Source organism: Rhineura floridana, chromosome 11, assembly GCF_030035675.1.
Source record: "Rhineura floridana isolate rRhiFlo1 chromosome 11, rRhiFlo1.hap2, whole genome shotgun sequence".
Lineage (NCBI taxonomy): Eukaryota > Metazoa > Chordata > Lepidosauria > Squamata > Rhineuridae > Rhineura > Rhineura floridana.
Window position 1 is genome coordinate 29,369,724 of NC_084490.1, and position 23,101 is coordinate 29,392,824.

A 23,101-nucleotide genomic window follows, 5' to 3' on the forward strand; every position below is an offset into this window, starting at 1 on the left:
TAATGAAGTACTATAAGATCACTTGAAAACAACAGGGAAATTCAAATAATGGTATTGTTCATTAATAGCTAATTTCAGGAACCATAGTTGGAAGTTAATATAATTCTGAAAATGATGGAGAAATTTTAGAATTTAGAGTAAATATATATCTCTTAAGTGCAAAGAATTTATGAAAATTTCTTCTCTTCCCCCCAACAGTAAAAATATTGTAGATACCATGTCCAACATAACCATCATAGAAAACTTCCTACTTCTTGGATTTTCTGGGGGCCGAGAACTTCAGATGTTACACTTTGTGATCTTCTTAACAATGTATCTCATTGTCCTGATTGGAAATCTTCTGATTATTACCCTGGTAGCTGTCAACAGTCACCTGCAGACCCCAATGTATTTCTTTCTTGTCAATTTATCAGTCCTCGACCTTGGATCAACCTCTGTCATCATGCCCAAATCCATAGCCAATTCTCTCATGAACTCAACGTGGATTTCATATTCTGAATGTGTCACACAAATGCTTTTCTTTGTTTTTTCCCTGTCATCAGATTTGTTTCTCCTCACTGTCATGGCCTATGACCGATATGTAGCTATCTGTCACCCACTGCACTATGCATCTATGATGAAGTGGAGTAGCTGCCTCCAGATGGCAGCTGGAGCATGGACAGCAGGTTTCCTTAATGCTGCTTTGCAAACCAGTACTGTTTTTTCACTGCCCTTCTGTTCTAACGTCATCAATCAGTTCTTTTGTGAAATCCCACATGTTGTGAAGATCTCCTGCTCTGATTCATTCCTCAATGAGATGTGGGGTCCCCTTTTTAGCACAGTATTAGGTCTTGGCTGTTTCCTATGTGCAGATCTTTACCACAGTGTTAAGAATGCCTTCCATGACAAACAGGTGGAAAACTTTCTCTACTTGCATTCCCCACATCACAGTTGTCTCCATACTACTTGGCACTGGCATATTTACTTATTTTATTCCAACTTCTGACGTTACTGATGCAAAGGATAATACCTTTTGTTTAGGTAAGCCTACCAGACAAGTAATTTTATTGCATATATTTGTTTTTAGACTATTGTTTTTACCTATATCTTCATAAATGTTATGTCTACATGTTTTCAAGTTTGATTGTATTGATATTTTATTATGAATATTTAATACTATTTTTGTAAATTGCTTAGAGATTTTTTATTTGGTTAAGAGATATATAATCCTTGTTAATTAAATATATTCATAAATAATACATTTTATTTCATAGCTGTTCTAAATGAGAAATGTGGAACTGTTTCTCGGATTTATTCCCAAATGGTTTGGTGGTCCCATTGCATTGCCTTTTATATTGCCATTCTTGATGCTTTATAATCCCATTGAATTAAGATCCATAAGGACAGTGCACACTTTAGAAAGCCATTTTTTAAAGATCTAATTGATTGTACCCATCGTTTATTTAGAGCACAATCCAAACCAAGATCTACTGGAGCACGAGTGTTGGGATCTGGCAGATCTCCAGCTTAATCGAGAAGAATATTAGAAATGAGGTTTAATAATTTATTTTCTTTATTACCAGCTTCTTGAAGTTAGGGCCAGTTCTTAGTACAATAATGTAACATTTGGGAAGGATGATACACTCCAGTATCCCAGTGTTAGAAGCCAAGATGGCAAACACCTTCACAGCTACTGTGTTTTTCCCCTTGGCACTCAAGTAAACTGGCATAAAGGAGATCCAAACACTGCAAAAGACCAGCATGCTGGAGGCGATGAACTTGGCTTCATTGAATGTGTCTGGCAGTTTTCTGGTTAGGAAAGCTACAGTGAAGCTGATGATGGCAAGAAAGCCAATGTAGCCCAAAGCACAGTAGAACATAGTGATGGAATCTTCATTAAGTTTCAGTATGATTTGCCCAGTCTGTGAACGCATGTCAGCAACAGGGAACGGAGGGGAGGTCAATAACCAGACAATCCAAATACCTCCTTGAATGAAGGAGCAGGAGAGAACAATGGCATTTCCAACATTTTGCCCTAGTCATTTCCTCATCCTGTTGCCTGGCTTTATGGCCAGGAAGGCCAGGTTCAAAATGGCTGTTTACGCCAACACACAAGAAACTGCAACAGAGAAAATGATGCTAAAAGACATTTGCTGGAGGAGGCAGGTCAGCTTTGCAGGCTCACCAAGGAATAGGAGGCAAGCCTTAGATCTTAGCAGCTTTGTGTTCATTGTCATATCCTACCTATGCCACAGGGTTGGGAATACCCTCCCTGGCAAATAGGCAAAAAGCTTTCTCTACTTGCATATCCCACCTCACTGCTGTATCCATATTTTTTGTTACCAGCGTCTTTACTCATCTTATTCCAGCCCCTAACTCTCCATACATTCTGGATCAAGTGTTTGCTCATTTAACAGAAGTTGCAGAGGGATGTCATTTTGGTGTGTATCTCTTGAACCAGACCACCTAAAAATTAATTTCTATTTTTAATGAAAACTGTGGGTCCACAGATTGGGGTGACTCACGTGGAGACCCAGAGATGACCTCAAAAATCCAGAGTCTGCGAAAACCGGACTCCTGGCAACCCTTTCATATCCATTTGAAGCTGTTGGTAGCAGTTATCAGGAGGATTTGGACATAATGTCACCAGTATGCTGATAACATCCAGCATTATTTTTTTCATTAAATCTGAGTTGGGAGAGGCCATGCAAAAGCTGGACCAGTGGCTGGATGCAGTGGTGACCGGATGAGGGCCAATAGACTGAAGCTGTATCCTACTTTTGGGGTGCTTTTGGAACCATCTTTGTCCATAGAGGCCCAGCTGGCCTCCCTGGTGAAGAATGCTTATCACCAGCTTCAGCTGGTTCATCAACTGCTCCTTTTCCTGGACAGGTCTAACCTGGCCATTGTGACTCATGTGCTGGTAACCTCATATTTAATCTATTGCAGTGCATTGTCTGTGGGGCTTCTCTTATGGGTGGTCTTCAGACTGCAGCTGGTGCACAGTGCTGCAGAATGGGTACATCACACCACAGCTAAGAGATCTTCACTGGCTGCCAATTAACCACTGAATCAATTTTACATTCTTACTACTTACATATCCTCCTCACTTTAATGTTGTGAGGGGGTTTGAGAGTGTCGAAGAAGCTGAGAACAATGCTGTCAGGAGTCTAGACCAAGAGGCTAGACTACTAGCAGGGTCACCGAAGGCAGAATGGTCAAAGCTGAGACACCAGACTAGGATGTAACCAAACTCAGAGGAAGGCAATGGTAAACCACCTCTGAATACCTCTTACCATGGAAACCCTATGAATAGACTATCCAAAATGCAACACGAGATAGTGCTGGAAGATGAGAACTCCAGGTCAGAAGACACTCACTGAACTACTGGGGAAGAACAATGGACAAGTATGAGTAGCACTGTGACTAATGACACAGCTGGGTCAAAGCTGAAAGGAATCCAAGAGGCTGATATGCCTGTATGTATGTTGTACAACATACACAATAGGAACATGAAATGTGAGAACCATGAACCAGGGAAAGTTAGAAATTGTCAAGCAAGAAATGGAAAGTATCAACATTATCATATTTGGCATGAGTGAACTAAAATGGACGGGAATGGAACATTTTCATTTGGGCAACTACAAAATATTTCATGCAGGAAATGAGAAATTAAGAAGAAACGACGTTGCTTTCATAGTGAGAAGTGATGCAGCAAAAGCAATTAGGAGCTATCATGCAAGGTCTGAGAGAGTTATATCAATGAGATTTAACAGGAAACCTAGTTTTAAGGTCTTGCTGCTCACATATAAATCCCTAAATAACTCTGGACCCGGACACCTGAAAGACCAACTTCACCTCCATTGTCTGGTAAAGGTATTAAGATCAACAAATAGAAACCAGTTATTTTTGCCATGGCCTGATGATTATCAGCTTGTGGTGACATGGACTTGGGCTTCTTCCCTGGTGGCACAAGTCCTGCCCTGGCTACCACCCAAAAGTGACAGCAGGTGCACTTTTTTGTGAAGGAAAGTGAACATTTATTATTACTGCAGGCTAATGGTACATACTCAGTGTCATGGAAAGAGCAGAAAACAGTCCAGGATTTTACAAGCCAAAGGGGTAGCAACAATAATTCTGGTTCAGGATCAAGGCCAAGGTTCAGGTGTCCAAGATCAGTAGAAAGGGTTTCAAGACTTTATGGAAGCTGCAAAGTTGTTTTACCTGATGGAACTCCTCTCCCAACACAAACCCACCCTTAAACTATGCTCAACATGAAAGGCCCTCCTCCAGGTGCCTACTCCAAGGGAAGCTAGGAGGATGGCAACAAGGGTGAGGGCCTTCTCAGTGGTGTCCCCCAAATTATGGAATGATCTTCCTGACGAGGTGCACCTGGAGCCAACACTGTTCTCTTTTCAGCATCAGGTCAAGACTTTCCTCTTCTCCCAGGCATTTCAGCATGTATTTTTAAATAGCTTTTTAAAAATGTGTCTTTTAAATATATTTGTTTGTTTGTATATTTGTTTTTAATTGTTGTAAACCTCCCAGAGAGCTTCAGCTATGGGGCGGTATATAAATGCAATAAATAAAGAAAGAAACAAGTTTCCTCACTATCTGCCAAGCTTTTAAGAAGAGATGGAGGATACCCAGTTACTTGCAAGCATCCCTGTCCCTGCAAGAATTGCTGGCCTGAACACAGGTAATCTGCCTAGGGAGATGAGACTCCTGTTGTCTCTTGATGCACTGCCTCTCCCTGGGAAACAATGGCAGACCAGACTCTCCATCCTCCAGTGGGGAAATGGCCTCCACAGTTTTCTAAGGGCGCAGGAAAGGTAGCCTCTGGGACTCCAGCTTCATCAGAAGATTAGGGTTGGTCTGGAAGGGTGGGGGTGTTTCATCAAAAGAGCTCATCCCTCTCTTTTCTCCTTCAGAGTCCTCTTCATGAAGTGTTTCTACTTCCTGGTCTGAATCAAAGTATTCAGAAGTATATATACTTGCACTCCTCACATCACAGTTGTCTCCATATTACTTGGCACTGGCATATTTGCTCATTTTATTCCAACTTCTGACTCTCCATACAATCTGGATCAAGTGCTTGCTGTGTTATATACTGTGGTGCCTCCGATGCTGAACCCAATAATTTATAGCATGAGGAATAAAGATGTCAAAACTGCCTTGTGGAATTTGCTTGGTTTTACTCTTGGTAAGAAGACTAAGAAGATGCATCCCATTATCCTATAAACCTATTTCATATTATCATGTGATACAGCTTAATTTTAAAATAACTGAATTCATCTCATATAGTTGCATTTTTATAATAAATGTTTTCTGTCATAATAATTTTCTTGTCATTTTAAAACCCTTTAGGTTTCAAGGGGATATATGTTGTAACTGGCAGGAACTAAAGAGAGAAGCCTCTCTCTGTAATTATGTTTCCTGGCTCTGGAATTCCTTGCAAAGGAAGATCCAATAGGGAAAGGCATTTTTATTTAGATTGTTGTTTGCCCCATAAAGTGATTTGTAAACCTGTTATAATTAGCTTAACTGCTCATTCTTTGCTTTTACCAATGTTTTACTTGCCTTGCTTTTATAGTGTTCTTTTACATTGTATCATATTCCTGTTTTGTTGTATTTTATTATATTTTATTGCATTTGAATTATTTCTGTTAACCCCCTTTGCCACCAATTGGCGGAAAGATGGAATACACAGTTAATAAATGAATGAGAACTAAGTGAATACAACTTTATTGTTAGAAATCATAGGTCACCCCAATATAACTAAATGCATGCTTTATTTTATTTTTTTAAATCACTTCTGTCATCAGCACACCAGACCCATTCAGTTAGTTTGATGCTTGGTTTGTTTTACGTGGCGCTAATTATTTCCCAATGAATGTTATTTACTGCTTATTTCACATTCTAGAAAATTGTGATTAGTCATATATGTAGGGATGGAAAGATCTGTCAGTTTGGGTTCTCTCAGTTTCTCATTTTTCTAATCTTAAAATCAGTTCTGCACAATTTTGCAGCAATTGGCATTTTTTTAAAAACAATAATGAAAATGCTTCAGCGTTTTAGTGTTCATTTTTTGTAATACATTATTGTTTGCAGTTTTCACATTTTTGCAAGTAATTTAGCTTAATAAAATGCATTTGTGTATGTTATTTTCATTAATATATTCATTTTGTGCACATTTCCACCTAATATATGCATTTTTGTAAGCACTGCTTGGTTGGAGCTACACAGCTACAATTCCCAGAGTTCCCTGGAAAGAGGCTGTTAATGCATTCTGAGAATTGTAGCTCTATGTAAGGATCTCCTAAGAACTCTCAGTGCCTTTAACAAACTACAGCTCCATAAACAAACTACAGTTCCCAGGATTTTGGGGGGACAACCATGGCTATTTACAGTAGTACGATACAGTAGTATGAAGGAGCTTTACTTGGAGTAGACCTATTGAAGTTAGACATGAGTAACCTAAATTCATTAATTTCAGTTGGTCAGATCTGAGTAGTGGGATACAATTGATAATGTCACTGATGCAAAGGATAATTCCTTTTGTTTAGGTAAGTCCCCCACACAATTTATTACATATATTTGTTTTTAGACTATTGATTTTACCTATATTTTGATACATGTTATAACTACTTGTTTTACAGTTTGATTTTATTGATATTTTATGAATACTTTATAGATCTTTTTGTGTACTGCTCAGAGTTTTTTAATTGGTTAAGCAATACATAATCCTTGTTAATTGAAATAAATATATAAATAATATATTTTATTTCATAGCTATCCTAAATGAAACATGTAGATCTATTTTTTGGATTTATTCCCAAATGGTTTAGTGGTCCCATTGCATTGCCTTTTATACTGCCATTGTTGATGCTTTATAATCTCAATGAATTAAGACCCATATGGTCGGTGCACACTTTAGAAAGCCATCCTTTTAAAGATGTATCTGATTTTATCAATTGTTTATTTAGGGCACAATCTAAACCAAGATCCACTGGGGCAAGAGTATTAGGATCTGGCAGATTTCCAGCTCAGCCACCTAGTTTCTGGCTCAGTTGGGCTTTGCTGGTATAACTTGCTTATCCCAGTTGAGCCAGAGATACACTGGCTTAATTTGTTCATCTTAGCTCCGTTCAGGCTCATATGTTAATACTGGCATAAACTCAAAAAAAAATAGTTATTCTGGGGGAGAGGCAGTGGTGGGACCAAGAGGGAGGGGGACTTATGCTGGATTCTGAGTCATGGAAGCTGGGATAATTTATGCTGCCTTAAGGCCAGCATATTATATCCACAAGGACACAGCAAGCTGGGTTAAACAAAGGGCCACTTTATTAAATTTCAAACAAACCCCTTAAACTAAATCTGCAGAGGGGAAATATAAGTGCAGGAAATGTATATAAGCAAGCAGTTGCAATACAGCTCTTGGGCGACCAGCCCTGCTGGGGCAAGGGCAAGGGCAAGCCATTCTGCTTAACACTTACCCCCACCACACCCTGTAGGTGAGCAGGGGGCCTTCCCATGTCGCCACCCCCTGGGGCCCTACAACTACGGGCGGATGAGGTATATTGGCCCCCAAAGCAGCCAATATTCTGCCCATGGGCCCTATAGCCCTGATTTGCAGGCCTCTGGAGCCACCAATCACCTTCAAAGGTGCCTAAGGGGTGCACGTAGCTGTCCTTACGTACTTCCCTTCCTGCATCTTGCTGCCACAAAAGGGAGAGAAATTTCTATTTAGTCTCCCTTTACCCCACTGTTGATAACACTTCTTGCAGACACCTCTGCAGGTCAGCTAGAAAAATGTTGTTCCCCTCATCCATCAGGTAAACTCCATCAGCCCTGTAAAGCTCAACCCTTGAGTATTGTCTATGGGAGTAATGTACAACAAACACCCCATGTGCTAGAAGAGCCAACCGAAGCTGCTGGTTGACCTTCTTATGGGCCCTATCTATACCCCTCAGTTTCCCCAAACAATGCCAGATGCTGTCAGGTAGTATGTCTGACCATATCAGATGAACCTGAGGCCAACGTTGCCTAACAACCTTCAGGTCCTGGCATGCCTGCAAACTGACGGCCTTGCCCTTAAGTAAACCAAGGTCATTCCCCCCCAGGTGAATGACCACAACCTGTGGAACAGTCTGCACCAAACTTCCTGGAATAACATGAGTAGAAGCCCATCCCAGCACATCCCCCTCACCCCAGCTATTGAACCATGGCCCACTGACTGAGGCCCAGTTGAGAACCAAAACATGACTTTGTGGTCCTACGGCCCTCTCAGAAGATCATGCTATGGCTACAGAGTAGGATGTGTATCCTCTCCATCCCTTTCCAGTAACCTGCCAAAAACTAATAATTACAAATGGTTAGGCTCCTGGACCTCCAGGGTTGCCAAAAGAGTGAATATAACTCTTGTATGTCCCAGATTTCCACCTTCCAATGGCTTGCACCCACGTCTGTGAAAACCCAAGATGAGCTACCATGGAGGCAGCTCCAGTTCTAAAAGAGTGGGTCCCAAACCCCGTGTGATCCACTCACAGGCCTTGAAGTGCTAGTTTGTTGAATGCCCAAAACAAAACTTGTGAGGGGAGACCCCCCTCACAAATAAACAAATAACTTGGCCTGGAGCCCCAGGCCTCCAAGAAGGGTTGTAACGCCCTCACTGGGCAGATGTCTGGTGTTGGGGAAGGAGATAAGATGATGGTGCGACCCTTTCACCACTGGTCCATGTTGGACCATCATAACTTAATATTGGCACAACCCCCCTCAAACCTAATGTCGGATTAGAGGAGGGGGGATAGAGAAGAGTCCAACTTGGACCCATCAATCACCTCCCCAATCCGAAAGGCTCCAAAAAATTGTGTGGGCCGCTGTGTGAAAAAGCTGAACTTCATAATGTGAAGACCATATGGCAATAATCCCATTAGGTTGAGCAAAAAAGGTGGTGGGGATCAGGGGCAGCTGTATGCACTCTAGGTCAGCCGGCCAGCACACAATAGACCCTAAAGTCCTCTGAATTGTCCTGAAAGCCCTCTGCCTTGGCCATAAAGGAAAGCCCCGCTAGGTTACCTCGCAGCGTCCTGACAGATAGGTCCTTCCTTCTGCCTTCCACCAGGAATTCCAGCAAGCGATGCGCCAGAATAGGCCACATGGGTGCATAGCCCCTGCTGGCCCTGTGTGTCCTCCCTTCCTGGGCATTCAGGTCTTCAAGGCACCAGAGAGATGAAGGAGGCAGACTGAGTCGCAGGTTTACTTAAAAGGAGACAAAATGTTTATTGAATAAATAATAATAATAGTAATAATAATAATAATAATAATAATAATAATAATAATAATAATAATAATAATAAATTTTATTTTTGAGTCGCCTATCTGGCCGAATTAACGGCCACTCTAGGCAACGTACATTAACACAATAAAATACAATATAAAACCAATACAAACCACACTCAATAATTAAACTAACCACCACTCTTACATTTAATCAGCAGCATTAAAAACTAACCCACCCCAGAGATCCCGTAGGCCTGCCTGAACAGCCAGGTCTTCAAGGCTCGGCGGAAACCTATCAAGGAGGGGGCATGGTGAAGGTCGCAAGGAAGGGAATTCCAGAGGGTGGGGGCCACAATCAAAAATGCCCTCTCTCTATTGAGTAGCTTTCAACCCACAGGTATACCCAATACACAATGGGACAGGCTGCCAGGCTCTGCACAAACATGGACCAGGCTGAACACTGAACCAAGCAGCCCAGACCCCTTTTTATAGCATACGTATTGGGCATACAAACTGATATGATTACATAAATGATTAATGACTTTAAGGCATCAAAACATTACATCATGGCACCTGCTAAATATAATTGGCTATTCTGACCTTTAACAGGACACCTTCAAAAGCAGACTAATTGAAGAAAGCTATATTATTTTAAGATAGATAACTGAAACATCCTGGCATCCTCCCTTGGCAAACTATGTGCCTGCCTTATCTTTATCTCTATCTTTGCTAACGTGCAACTGATAACACACCTGTACTATCTCGTCATTGACCGTACCTTGACTCATCCACCTGCTAAGAATAGGATGCATTACTAGGAAAGGCTACATCATACAACATAACAACAAGTGATAAGAAAAGCCTCTAATTGCCTAACGGGGCATTAACTGCTCCAACCTCTACATTATCTGGGTTAACAAAGCACCTTCCCAGCATCACTCTTGGCAGAGCATCACACCGAATGCTCATTAGGAACCCCAGATTAGACTCCAGGTGGCTCTGAGCTAATTCATTGACCGTTCCTTGAACCATCTTCCTCATGCTTAGATACTGAATGCTAAACTAGAGAACTAAGGCTGGGGGGGAATACAAGCCCCCCCTTGCCTACAGGCAGCTATTCTGCTAATATAGCTGCTGAACTTGCCCACGGGCCAATACACCCTGAACTCCTGGAGCTCCCTACCTGCTCTCTGATAGCTGGTGGGCATGCTGGGGGCAATAGATAGGCTTACGGCTCTCTCCAACTCAGCTCTCCAGTCTCCCAAAGTGCGAGTGGCATGGCACCTGGCTCAGCCCTGGCCAGCAGCACCAGCTGTTGAAACTTCTCCATCTGATTCTGTGACAGAGCATCAGCAACACTATTGTCAATACCGGGTAAGTGCCGTGCCCGAAAAGAACATTAAAACATAGGCACTGGAGAACAAACGACCAGACAAGACCAATAGCCCTAGTGTTCCTGGATGTAAGGGAATTGATAACCTGGACAGTGGCCATGCCAAAAATGGACAGTAGAGTTCCGTAGCTTCTCTGCCCATAAGTGAACTGCCACCATGATGGGAAAGAATTCAAGAAAAGTTAAATCCCTGGTTAACCCCTCTTGAATCCATGTCTGCCGCCAGCACCCCTTACACCAGAAAGTCCCCCAAATAACCCCAAATCCACAATCCCCTGACGCATCAGAATGAACTCGCAGTTCTGCCTCCAGGAGCCGGTCTTCCCTCCAGAAAGATACCCCATTGAATTGCTGCAGGCAAGTGGACCACACAGCCAAGTCAGTGTGTAATGCTGCTATAATCCTGAATCTGTGGTAAGGCCATAAAAGCCCCACCATGGCATCATAAACCCACCTCAGGAGTGCCCAGCCTGGTGCAATAACCCTGTATATGAAGTTCAAATGCCCTGCCAGCTCCTGAAGGGCAGAAAGGGAAACCTTCCTGGCCCCTGAAATCTCCCTAATCTTATTCTGCAAAAGGTCGAGCTTTTCCTGCAGCACTGAGCCTCAGAGTCAATCTTGATACCCAGGAAGGTCAACACAGGGGCAAGACCCTCCATTTTTCTCCTTAGCTAAGGGAACCCCCAGTTTCCCAGCCAGGCTATAAAATTGTGACATCAGGTGCTGGCATTCCCCCAAACCCGCCCTACCTGTGAAACGGAAATCATCTGGATAATGCACCACTGCCTCCAAGCCTGCTCATCTCCTGACTGCCCACTCCAAAAAGGAGCTGAAACACTCAAACACCAGGTAAGAAATAGAGCAGCCCATAGGTAATGTTCTGTCTACATAGAATTGGCCTACAAAGGCAATACCCAGCAGCTCAAAATCTGCCAGGTGTACAGGCAGGAGATGAAAAGCAGACTTGATGTCACACTTGAGCACCTCTGCCACAGGTACACACCCTGCGCACTGCAGAATCAAAAGAGGTATAGTGCACTGTGCATTGACTATCCAGTATAAAGTCATTCACTGGCTGACCCCATGGGTATGACAGGTGGTGAATCAGGTGAAATTCACCAACCACATTTTTGGGCACTATACCAAGGGGTGACACCTGGAGAGCTAAGGTAGGGGTGATGGAAAGGGGCCGAGAACCCTGCCTGCCTGTACCTCTTTATGAATCTTCCCTTGAACTATCACCTCCATGCCCAGGACAGATTTAAGGTTGCGGGCCATGAAGGCACACTGTGGTCCAGTGTATGGGATCCAAAAGTCAAAAGAAAAACCCTGCAATAAAAAACGTGCTTCCCCAGAAACTGGGTAATCTGTAAGTAGGGTCAGGAATACCTCCAGTTTAACCAGGGAGGGACCCTTTTCCTTGAGCAGTTCCTGTTGGGGACTGCTTATTACCCCCTTGGTAGTCCCTGGTTCCACCCCTAAGGGGTCTGTCATGAGGGCAGTTAGGGCACGAGTGTGAGGCACTCATGCCTGAAACAGCAGGGATTGCAAGCACAGAAGCCCCGGGAGCTAAATTCCCAGCACAGCAGCCGATGTTGAACCTCCTGCCCCGTGCTCAAGCAGGGAAGGGTAGCTGTCGACTGCCTGCTCAATAAATGCCCACTGTCAATCCTATCCTCCATTATGTCCCGAACCGGCTCCATAAACTGCAGCCATTACTCTGGGTCCTTTTTGTCCCATGGCAAGGCTTTGGCCTCATCATGCAGGGCCAGAAAACTCAGTGCAACCCCTGTATACTATGTCTAAGTATTTCAAAAGCAGCAGCCCCCTCCTTGGTTGTTTTTGCATTATGACCCCCACATAAATCAAATAGGCCGGCAACTGGTTGGCCCATTTCCACTCAGCTTTCTTGTGCTTGGACCTAACCTGATCCTTCCTTCTCCTTATCTTTTTTTCAGGGGCTCCCAATAAAGGAGGGAAAATAAGTCCATGTACTCCCCATGCCAAATTTTCTCTTTTGTTGCAAGGAGCAGATGGAAGCCAAGCATGGCTGAGGAAGCCAAGCATGCTTCTCCAAAGGTGATGGCCTCCACAACAATTGTCTCCAGTGGGTCCTACACTGCCACCGAAACAGCTGCTGAGAAAGGCTGCTGAGAAAGGCTGCTCAGCCACCCCAGTAGACGCCATTGGTACAGTGGGCGGACCCGCATTTGCGGCAGATACTGCCTCTGTCGCAGCCTGACCTGACACCGGGAGCTGCCAAACTTGGTCACATGCTGCCAGAAGCGGAGGCTGATGAAGATGATGGTGCAGAAATTGCTTCCACTACAGAGGGCAGGGTAAATGGCCACCCCTGGCCTAGGGCCCAGAGACCCCAAGGCGATATTCCCCGACCTGGCCACCCACTCCACTGAGCAGGTGATACAGACTCACCTGCTGCAGCAGTCTGCCAAGAAACTGCCACAGGCCATCCATCCATAGCCAGCGTTGCTGCCATCTCTCCATCATGTGCAGCCACATCTGCCTCCCTTTCAGTTGGTACTGATGGGGCCAAGCTAGGCCTGCCCCCAGGGCATCCTACTGGGCTAGCATCAAAGCAACAGCACTCTAGTTAGTGCTCTGCATCCAGCCTTAGCTTTCTTAGGCCTCACTGATGGCACCACTGGTGATGCAGGATCTGTTCCTGCTCTCCGTTGGTGTTCCATTGCATCCAGGTGGGCTAAAATAGCCACCCATGGTGGTGACTCCTCCTCATCGGATGGCATGGCCACCAGGAGTGGGTGCTTGAGAGGGGTCCTAGGGGTCTTACCTTTGCCCCTTGCCCCCCTCTGCCTTTCTTAGGTGGCATGTCCCCTGGATGCGATGAGAGAAAGCAGAGGGGGAAAAAACAGACTGACCACAATGAATTCTAATATAATAATCTGATCAATATAAACCAATAAAGTAAAGCAGCCTGAAATAATAAGCAGTAAAAGAAAATACCCCAGATAGTTGCTAAAACTGCAAGCCCCACTGCCTAGCCCTCTCAAGGGGCAAAATCAGGCCAGCAAGCCCCAATGCCTTGCCCTAACAGAGGGCCAAGTCAGACCAGCCTGGGGCCTAACCCTTCCCACCTAGGTATATATGCCCTACGAACTCGAACAGTAGGGGGGGAGGGAGAAACGATAGGCCTACAGGTAATTATAAAGGCCCAAAGTGGTTGTGGGGTGGGGTGGGGTAGAAATTGAAAGGACCAAAGGCCTAGACCTCAATGTAAGGCAACCCCAGTCCAAAATCGAAGGGTGAAGGCTGTTGGAAGTGGGGCAAGAGCAATTTGTGTTTGGGTTCTTTTGTTTGTATTCCAGAAGGGAGATAGTGTTAGGGTCCTCCAGCTGGCTAGGCTTACCTACCTTTACCTGTGCTGTTCTCTGCCTAACTTCCTTCTGTTGTAGACTGATATGCTCAGGGAAGCTTATCTGCCCTTCCTTCCTTTGTTCTCTTCTTTGACTGCCCGAGGAGAGAGGAGATGTCTTTGTCTTGGCTCTCTCTCCTGAGCCATGAAGGCAATACCCACATCTGGGCATTGCACCTCCAACTTAGTTAGAACTAGGTATGCCTTTCCTATCTTCTATGTATTTCTATAAATAAAGTAGCTTTTCTTATTTTACTAAGTCTTAAGTCTCAATAATCTAAATGCAGGGTAAAAGCCTACTACTTAGGTAAATATACACACAAGCACACATACATCTCAGGCCGCTGAGGTTCTCTGCATATACAAATTTCCATAACAAAGGGTTATGCACACCCAGTTAGCTAAGATGAATTGAAAGTTGTGCCTGAAAGCTAAAAAGGCTAAGTACCGTGTGTGAAAAAAGATCACAAGGAGGCTTTAGATTAGAGAAAGAAAAGCAGAACAAAAGATAGGAAACCATGGCTGAAGAATTAACACTTAAAACAAGCATCTCAAGGGTGGAGAAGGACAATTATGTGATTTGGAGTCTCCAAATGACTACACTTCTGAAAGGGGAGAATCTTCATAGAGTTCTAACTTATCCTGAACTCTCAGCAGTGGATGAAACAGCCACTGCCTCCTGGAAGTGTAAGCATGCCAAAGTGAAGTCTCTTCTTATTTCTGCATTATTATTATTATTATTATTATTATTATTATTATTATTATTATTATTATTATTATTATTATTATTATTATTATTATTTATACCCCGCCCTTTTTCCAAACTGGAACTCAAGGCAGCTCATTATCAGATGAGGCACTAAATGTTTGCATGGGATGTAGGAATGAGAAGGAAATACGGAAAAAGCTTGAAAATGTATATCACAGAAAATCTAAAAATCATGTGATGTTTCCCTATAAGTCACTGTACATGCTGAAACAGACTAGCACTCAAATCTGAATCAACATCTAGAGAGATTTACAAGTTTGTCCCAAGAATTAGAAAGATGTGGGAAATGGTTAGATGAAGATTTATTTATTATTTTATTTATATCCCACCCTTCCTCCCAGCAGGAGCCCATTACTTTAAAAAAAGTAATACTCTTAGCTTCTTTGAATGAATGCCATTAAATAACTGCTAGCATACTAGAACAGATAGATCAGAACCTGGATCAGATTCTGTCATATTGGAAAGATCAGGACTATAAAGAGAGACAGGAACAAGCTCTGTCTGAAAAAGCAAATGTTACTGTGGGCAGAAACAGCAACCAAAGGCAGGATAGAGGGATGAGTCATGCAGCCTTGATCCCACAGCAGGGTACTGAAAAACACAGAAAGAGTTGATTCAAATGCAAAATCTCCTAATCACCTTCAAAGAGATTGCCATAGAAGGGAGACAGGAGAAAGAGTTGATTTTAAACAAAGGCAAGCTGAAAGAAAAACACATGGTCAGACTAAAGTGAAGCATTCCAGTTATCATGTATCTGATGGAAAGAATGATTATAAAACCAGATTTTTAATTGACAGTGGTTGTACTGAACATTTAATACATGATAAAAATTTGTTTAACCCTTTAGTAATTATGTTGGGAGCTGTTCTCAGTAGTCTTCAGGGCATGTACTCAGCTGAACATGACCTTCTTTTGCAATTGCACAGAAAAGATCTTCAAGTTAGATGAATAACAGCAGGCTAAGTGGGAGCCTCTTCCTGGTGGCACTGTTCCACATAGCTATGATGCACATATGACTACTTTGCCACTATAAGTGCATGGGAAATCTGCTGGATCCTGCCTAACATCTCTGATACTTCATGGGTCAGCAATTACTTCAATAATGATGAAGGGAAATATTCCATTCTTGGCAATGATGCTGAAGAACTGCTGTTGCATCAGCCTCTGCAACAATTTTACTGTTGCATTCATTCCCTTGTGTAAATGTCTTAAGTATTGCCTCCCTATTCCATATGGGAATGATTAACAACAGATAAGGAAGCTCTGGGTCTTCCTCAGTATTCATCATGATAAAAATAGACAGTTGGAATATATGATGAAAGACAGCCTTAGGCTGCAAACTTTGAAAGTGCTCTGTTACAGTCAGAACTTCAACGTTGTTGGCATTGGTTCTGGATCATTAGTGCAGAGCTATTCAGGGAGCTAATGTTTAGAGATAAAAAGAAGTCAGGTATATTCTTCCATCACATATGCCTGTTACTTTTACTGTGGCTTGAAATAAGCTTTTCCTCCAACATACAACTGTCAAGCCAGAGGAAGAGATGTGAATCTGAAAGGAGAGAGAGAGAGAGAGAGAGAGAGAGAGAGAGAGGAATATCCCACAATTGCATGGGATATGAAAGAAATGTGAACAATCAGAGGAGAGAAAAAGGAAATGGACAATTGCTCCTCAGGCATATAAAGTCATTTTGCTGATTGAACATTTGGAGCAGAACTGCAAATATCAACTTCATGAAACCCATTGGAAAATACAGTAAGGCTTTTATTTTTGTGTCCTTAGATCTTGTTGGAAACTGTTTACACCGTCTCCCAGTTTCTCCTTCCTTGGCATCTTTTTCATTGTAACGTGGCTATTTTGTACTTTGTACTTACATTATTTTGGCTGGTTTGTGACCGAAATAAATAAATTCATTCATTCATTCATTCATTCCATTTAACTCATTTTTTTTCTTTTTCCAGTCTTTTAAATATATATATATATATATTCTTGCTCTTCCTTGTTTATTATTTGTATTACCTTCTTTTTCTAACTTCTCTTTTTCAGTTTTGTGTTACGTTTCTCCAATCCTACTGTATCCAACATGTATTGTGGTTCAATGATGCTTGCTCTGTTATTTTCAATCCATTCCTAATAACATTATGGCTTTATTTTTCACTGCCACCAGTTTCTAACCTGATGTTCTGATTAGTTGTCCTCAAACATCTCTGTGCTGGCAACTTAGAATGCATCACACTATGGGGTAGTGGTAACATTTCATCTCAGCATGGATTATTGATGATTTCTGAAAGGAAATTCTTCCCAGCAACCAATTGGAAGTGATGCTTTGATCATCAGTCATTTGGGAACATGTCCATCCTGGCTGGTCAGAGTGCTGAGTAGGCTCCAGTCTGTATTCTTTTACTTTCTGCCCAAAATATGAACAATGCTGGGTACTGATTCTGCATCTAGTTACTCTTCATGTTTCCAGTTATCCTGGGTATGGCAAAAACTGTCAGGAAAGGTGGGTCTAAATGAAAAGAAGGCTATCAGCATCTACTAGCTATGATGGCTAGTAGGTAGTATGACCCTGAATGCTAGCTTCTGGGAATCACAAATGGGGAGATGCCTGTTGTTCTCAGGTCTTGCTTGCAGGCTTCTCATAGGCTTTTTAGAGATAAAAAGAAGTCAGGTATATCCTTCTATCACATATGCCTGTCACTTTGACTGTGGCTTGAAATAAGCTTTTCCTCCAACATACATCTGTCAAGCCAGAGGAGTTGTTGTGAATCTGAAAGAAAAGAGAGAGTAATATCCCACAATTGCATAAGATGTGAAAAAAATGTGAACAATCTGAAGAGAGAAAAAGCAGATGGACAATGTATACTTGAGTTGCTTGTACTTTACTGAGTGAAAGACTAAAAGCAGACAGGAAAAGGAAGACGTCTAGATGAACCAAGTAAATAAAAGCCATTTTGCTGATAAAGCATTTGCAGCAGAATTGCAAATATCAACTTGATGAAATCTACTGGAAAATACAGTAAGAATTTTATTTCTGTATTCTCATTTTTTGTTAGAAACTGTTTTTCCCATCTCCCCATCTCTCCTTCATTGGCGTCTTTTTCATTCATTCTATCTTTTTCTTTTTTCCACCTTTCTTTAAGAAAAATATTATTTTTGCTCTTACTTGTTTCTTATTTTATTACCTTGTTTTTCTAACTGCTGTGAGTTCTCTTTTTCCAAACCTACTATTTCCAACACGTTTTGTGGCTCAATGATGCTTGCTCTGTTATTTCCAATCCTTTCCTAATAACACTATGGCTTTATTTTTCACTACCACCAAATTCTAACCTGATGTTCTGATTAGTTGTCCACAAAGATCTCTATGCTGACAACTTAGAATGCACCACTCTATAGGGGTAGTGGTAATATTTGATCTCAGTGTGGATTATTGATGACTGCTGAAAGGAATTCTTCCCCAGCAACCAGCTAGAAGTGTTGCTTTGACACCAGTCATTTCGGCACATATCCATCCTGGCTGGTCAGAGTGTTGAGTGGTCTCCCGTCTGTATCCTTTCACTGTCTGCCCAAAATATGAATTATTCTAGTTACTGATTCTGCATCTAGTTACTTTTCTTGTTTCCAATCATCCCGAGTGTGGAGAAGACTGTCAGGAACGGTGGGTCTAAAACAAATTTATAAGGCTATCAGTGTCTACTAGCTATGATGGCTATGTAGGTGGTATGCCCCTGAATGCCAGTTGCTGGGAATCACAAATGGGAAGAGTACTGTTGTTCTCAAATCTTGCTTGCAGGCTTCATGTAGGCTTCTGGTTTTCCACTGTCAGAACAGGATGCTGGATTAAAAGGAACTTTGGTCTGATCCAGCAAGGCTTTTATGTTCTTAAAACAAAACTAGACCAATACTTGAACCACCCCAGGGTTGTCTACAACATAGCAAGGGATGGTACTGTCTTTTGTGGGATTCCTGCTTGCTGCCCTCACTCACAGCTACTGCTTCTGCTGCTGTTGTTGTTGTGTTAAGCACTGTCCACAATAAAGAACCTATGTGATCTTTTCCACAAGGTAGTACATTCCATGGTAGGCAGAAAAGGCAAGGATAGGAACAGAGATTAGGATTTGTCTAATGAGTCACTAAAATGAAGCATCACAAACCAGTGAAGGTGAAGAAAGATAGGGCAGATAGTGATTGAAAGAGCACAAAGAAAATGTGTGACTATAACTTTTTGATTTAATAAGAATGCATATAAATTCTGGAACATGCTAACAGCTACAACTTTTGGGAGGAACTTTATAATGGGATGTTTTTAAGAAATATAATCTGAAATCCAGAGAAGTACATTTAGAGTTTCATGGTAGGAGTTGTCTGAGTTAAGATTATAATGTCTATTGATAACACACAGAAAAGCTTCCAGTAGGCGTATGAAAGTTTAACGCATTTTAGGAGTGCAGGTTAAAAAAAACCCCACAAACTAAAATGGGGATCTTGTTATAAAATCAGTATGCTATGTTCAAGTCTTTGACATGTTATCAGATAATATGGTGTATAGCCAGAAAAATAACTATATCTTGGATCCTAAAGATAAATAATCTAAAGGAAGTTCACACAAGAACAGATTTCCTCTCCTCCCCTTTCCCCTTATATCCACCTGTGACCCATGATAAGTTTCACTGGAATTTTAGAGAAGGGCCTTAATAATATGGGAGGTGGGAATGGGAAAATTTCTCCAGTGAATGTAAGTTATTTTAGGACTCTTATTTATCATAAACTTATTTATTTGTGGCATTTATCTCCCTTTCTCTCTCTAAATATCTCACAGTGGCTGACCTATGCTTCCTGGCACTACACTAACCTGATCTGTGAGTGTTGCAATGAAGACTAAAGGCTGGATCCAGAGAAGTGTGAGAGCAACTCGGCTTGCACAATAGGGCTTTCCTGTCTCCTCCTCCCCATAGCAACCCCCTGCACTCTCAGGACCATAAGACCGTTAGGAATGGGATGTGATGGAGCACACCAGTAGTTCAAGCCAAAGGATAAAAAAACTCCAGTGGGAAAATTAAGATCATGGTATCATTCATCTAAAATAAATAAATAAATTTTACAAATCATCCTTGGAAGTGGATACAATTCCAAAAATGTTGGAGACATGTTAAAATGTTGTGTAAATTCACATTCTTTTATGCGCAAGGAATTTATAAAAAATTCTCATCATTCCCCCAATAGTCAATATACTGTATTATAGACACCATGTCCAACATAACCATCATAGAAAATTTCCTACTTCTGGGATTTTCTGGAGGCCGAGAACTTCAGATTTTGCACTTTGTGATCTTCTTGGCAATGTACCTAGCTATCCTGATGGGAAATCTACTGATCATTACCCTGGTAGCTGTTAACAGTCACCTGCACACTCCAATGTATTTCTTTCTTGTCAACTTATCAGTCCTTGACCTTGCGATAACCTCTGTCATCATGCCCAAATCCATGGGCAATTCCCTCAAGAACACACAGCTGATTTCATATTCTGAATGTGTCACACAAATGTTCTTCTTTCTCCATTTCCTGTCATCAGATTACTTCCTCCTCACCATCATGGCCTATGACCGATATGTAGCCATCTGTCATCCACTGCACTATGCATCTATGATGAAGTGGAGTAGCTGCCTCCAGATGGCAGGAGGAGCATGGGTGGCAGGTTTCTTTAATGCTGTTTTGCACACTGGAACTGTTTTTTCACAGCCCTTCTGCTCCAATATCATTGATCAGTTCTTCTGCGAAATCCCACATGTTGTGAAGATCACCTGTTTTGATTCATATCTCAATGAGGTTTGGGCTCTTCTCTTTAGTTTAATACCAAGTTTTGGCTGCTTTGTGTTCATTGTCATATCCTATGTGCAGATATTTACGACAGTGCTGAGAATGCCTTCCATGGCAAACAGGCAGAAAGCCTTCTCTACTTGCATTCCCCACATCACGGTTGTATCCATATTAGTTGGCACTTGGGTATTTACCTACTTTATTCCAACCTCTAACGCACCATACAATCTGGATCAATTGCTTGCTGTGTTATATACTGTGGTGCCTCCAGTAATTAACCCAATAATCTACAGCATGAGGAACAAAGATGTCAAAGCTGCCTTGTGGAAGTTGCTTGGTTTTATCCTTGGTAAGAAGAATAAAAAGTTCCCTCCCATGCATCTATAAGCCTGTTCCTCTTTCATCCTCTCTTGTGATGCATCGTCATTTTGAAAAATAACAGCTATTTTCCATAATTGTTTTAATAATAACAAGTATTGCCATTTGAAAACACTTTAGATTTTAAAGACGTATGTCTTGTAACTGATTTTAATTGGACAGAGAACACTGTTGGCTTGTGCAGGGGGAGGCACATTGTGAAAGAGGAACCCCTCCACCAAAAAGATGGAGGTACATGGCCTGACCAGGCCTTGGACAGGGCAGTTTGTCAGTCTTCAGTTGCCCTCTCATTGGATCCTAATTTTTAAATTTATATTATAGCCTTTTATTGATTTAAAATGCTCTGGACTATATTCCTAATTTTTTAAAAAAAAATAAATTGCAGTTCGAACATGAATGCATATGTTGTCTTTATTAGAATGGCAGATATGCAAAAAAGGGACATGTCCCCACAGATCTTACATTCTGATGTTTAATATGCATGATATTGTGGGAGTCTGGAAACCAAATATATGCTGTTTGATGAAACATTTAAATACAAGTATACTGAATGAAAAAACAGCTTGGGGAAAGTCATGGAAATGCATTAAATGAGATGATAAAATAGTTCGGATGGCTGAAGCGACTAAGAACAACTGACAGGAAACTTAATCATGAGCTAGAATGTTTGAGAATAATAACGTGTAAGGGGTAAATGTGTGGATGAAGTGTCGTATAACATACAAATGGTGTCATTAGTTGTATCAGCCCTTATATGTCAGGTGGTGTCCTGTCCAGAGCCGGAAGTAAGAGACTGTGACACGGGTGCAATTAAATCTCATTTTATTAGAGTAATGGATACACGAAAAGCAGTACGCTTCATAGAAAACCCTACTTTAACTCACTAGGAATCCCTAACTACACTCTAGACATGCTCTGCGACGTAAGAAGAAAGTTGACTCAGCGCCCCCTTCAAAACGCAGCAGACTTAAATAGGAAAGGTCTTGGAGCATAACGTCTCACTCCTTCACACACCTGCCCGCTGCCCTGTCCGCTTTACCCACCGTCGGGAGCACGGTGGGGGGGGCGAGCCTCCACAGTCTCATCTGACAGAACAGGGTCCTTATCAACCGACAGGGAAGCAGAGGGCTGGGAAGCGTCAGGCGTCTCTAAGTTACGGTTGGGCGAAGGAGCAGTTACTGCTAAGTTACTGCCTGGCAGAGGAGGAGTTACCGCTCTCTCTGCATCCTCCTCCAACGGCTCTGTGGGGGTGCTTGAGGGCTGAGCGTTGTCCCAAAGGGGGGCAGGGCTATATGTGGGAATTGGTGGGGCATCCAGTGCGCTCTTCCTCAAGGGCTGGAGTAGACACAACAACAGCTGTATCTTCCGCGCCTTCTGGCAGTTGAGGCGCCTGAAGCTCATGCCTTCCCCCTCCCTGACTTCCCAGGGAGAGCTGAGGCTCAACAGGTGGCTTCAATAAGGTGGAAATGCTCAAGGGGGGGAATGCTGGTGGCATAGAAGGCAGAGTAAGATCTACATAAGTCACCAGCAATACTAACAGAGACAGAGAAGAACATCACATCACAGCCATTAAAGAGTGGCTAAATCACAGTTCATGGTGGGAATTAAAATGACAGTACACCTTGGATGTGAGAATTGTTTCTGAAAATGTGTCATTGAAGAAGGAATTTTCCAATGTGTATTATGGCTACAATATACTTTTAGCACTTGAAATACTTCCCCCCCCTTGCTTTTATTACAATGGCAACATCTTTTTGAACTATTTAGGCAAACTTGTACCCACTTGAGTACAGTGTCTAATGTCACTGATGCAATGGGTAATACCTTTGGTTTAGGGAAGCCTATCTAGACATGCAATTTTATGATCTAGGGTAATTCCATGAAAATGTCAACCTACAGACCCATTTTTCATTCTCATATGTAGGTAACATATTTTATATCATTTTAAAGACGATTTTCCAGATTGTGGATGACAGATGACTTTCTTCTTTTATGAAACACTCTTAATTTTTCCCTGGATGCTGAAGCTGTCCTTCTTCATTCTTCCTCCTATTGGAATATGATGTTAAACTCACTGTGGGCATGTGCCTTACA